The sequence below is a fragment of the Aptenodytes forsteri genome, unplaced genomic scaffold, assembly GCF_000699145.1.
Source record: "Aptenodytes forsteri isolate BGI_AS27 unplaced genomic scaffold, ASM69914v1 Scaffold2, whole genome shotgun sequence".
Classification (NCBI taxonomy): domain Eukaryota; kingdom Metazoa; phylum Chordata; class Aves; order Sphenisciformes; family Spheniscidae; genus Aptenodytes; species Aptenodytes forsteri.
The window spans coordinates 17,008,982-17,011,432 of NW_008795695.1; positions in this window are offsets into that span (position 1 = coordinate 17,008,982).

A 2,451-nucleotide genomic window follows, 5' to 3' on the forward strand; every position below is an offset into this window, starting at 1 on the left:
CCCCCGCTTTGTAGATGCTATCCAAACACACCATTTAAAACATTATCATTAATTTTGATTACATAGGGATCCGAAACCACAGACCAGATCACTAAGAGAAACCTGTACTTAGCAGACTGCCATTACATCTTGAAACCAATAAAATATATCATCACTCACAGAACTAGCATGCTGAGTACAACTCGAACACCGCCCTGTTAGCAGAGTGAAGGTCGTTCCTCATGACTGCAGCTGGACAGGACTTCAGCTGGCTGAGGCTGAACTCTAAGCTTCTGCCTCAACTTCATTACCCCTTTTTTAAGTTAGTTAGTGCTTTTTGCTCTTTTAAAGCAGTGACAATATTCTGGCTGGTTATTGTCTGGTTACTTCCAGGCTCCTCCAGTTCAAAGGGGGAGTTGCTATAAGCTAAGACATCTCTTCCTTCCCCTCCCCTTCAAAACCAGACAAGAACAATCTCCTGACATACACATTTTGGCGAGTAGGACATCTGGGAGGAGAAGTAACAACACTCTCCCTTCGGAGAGGGAGCATTTTGGTGGGTTTCATTGTTTTCAAGCGTGTGGGGACCACCTGGCGCAGTTCCTGGGAGGCATAATTGAACACTTAGGTAACTTATCTGTATTGAAACAGAATTGCACAAATCCTCAAGAGACCATGCCTTTCTGAGCTGCCTACATCGTGGTATTTCAGACACCTCAGTCTTCTGTAAGCTACTGTTAAAAGACATTGCTTTAGGTTAGACACTATCACTATGCTTTGGGATTTCAAATTTGGAGTATTTAACTTGATAATCCATTTAAGTGTTGACATAACAATAACCAATTCCTCTCCTTTTTCAATTGGGAATGGTGAACAATTAAATAAAGCTTTCACAGTAGGATGTGTTTTTATCCTGATTTTGTTTGGAAACAAAACTAATGATACTGTGTTACTTATCCGTTCTACTTTCTGTTCCCCCCCATCTTTTAACTAAATCTGCCACTGAGATTTCTTCTTCTGTGCTACCATAGGTTTTCTACAAAAATCAATGACCAAGAAGAACAGAGAAAACCCATTAATGTTCTCACTGAAGTAAAGATGGTGTCTACCAATTCCAACAGTATCTCAGGAAGCACGGCACCTTTGGCAGCTGTAAATCATTATCCATTTTCGCCAGCAGAAAGTAGGTAGTCAGAAAGCATACACCATGCTCAGGGCCAGCCACAGCCTGTACAGACCTTTGCAAACTGGTAAATCAAAAAAAGTTGAAGAGATGAGAACAGGGAAAGAGCGCGGCCAGCACATAAGGGGTGTCAGAATATTGTGGTGATTTGGGTTAGCGACTGGGTCACAAGAATAAGCATGTTAGAGAACGGAGGAGAACTCAGATTAATGAAGTACGAAAGGGCAAAAGGTAACAGAGACAGGAAAACAGCTTCATTATAGCTCGGGTGCTCACTAACCTAATTACTGTTTAAGTGTCAGCTTCCAAATCAAACTCAAACTGTCAGCTACTTTGATATTATCTATTCTCACTTAGGCTTGAATAGGTGGACTCTTTAACTGAAGCAAGTACAGTGGTCATGAGTAATAACCTCTTAAGTGCTGTGTATTTATCTCTATCCATGACTATATTCACATTAGCCAGGAATGCAGAGCAATAGGAGCAAATCTGAAGAACAAAACAGTTGGTGCTGAGGACCCGACGTTAACACAACATGCACTTGTCGAGAGTTTTACTTTGGGGTAGCTCTAATTTGGTTCCATGAGCTGAACACTGTGCGGCAATGGGACTGCAGTAGGTATGCTCTTGGAGGGTATCTTCTGGTTTACCTTCATCCAGAAGTAATTCAGTCTGAGTGCTTTGAAATGATTCTGCAATGCAAACCAAAGCACAGTAGGTGGTGACAATTGGGAGTTTTGCTTCCAAAGCACACTCCTAATCTGAACCAAAATGCTACTGCAGGTACACCCAATGCGTACTGTATGACTATGCTCAAAGCAGTAAAAAGCTGTGAGGAAGGAAGCTCTAGATAAACAATTCCTCAGCAAAGAACCAAAGGTTGTTATGGGGCGACAGTGAATGTCTGGCAAAACTTCCTGTGGAGCTACAAAATTACTTTGACAAACAAATTGACAAAAACAGAGGTAACATGACGCTCTCCCTCAAACAAGAAAGTAAGTGCTGGGAAGCTAGTTAGGAGGAATCCCTCCCAACCAGAACCTGCTGGAGGCATCACCCAAAAAAGCCAGGCTTACCTACAGTATCGTTTGGAGGAAAAATCAAAAAGCAAACAACAAAACACAAAACAAACAAAACCAACCCAGAAGCAAAAAAACCTCACCACAGTGAGAGAGATTTCTGAAGCAGTCTATGTGCTTGTCTCTTGTCTTCAAATGCCGTGTTCTCACTGTGGAAATTAAACACTGCTAATACACAGGATACCACAGGGCCCAATCTAAGAGCTAAAA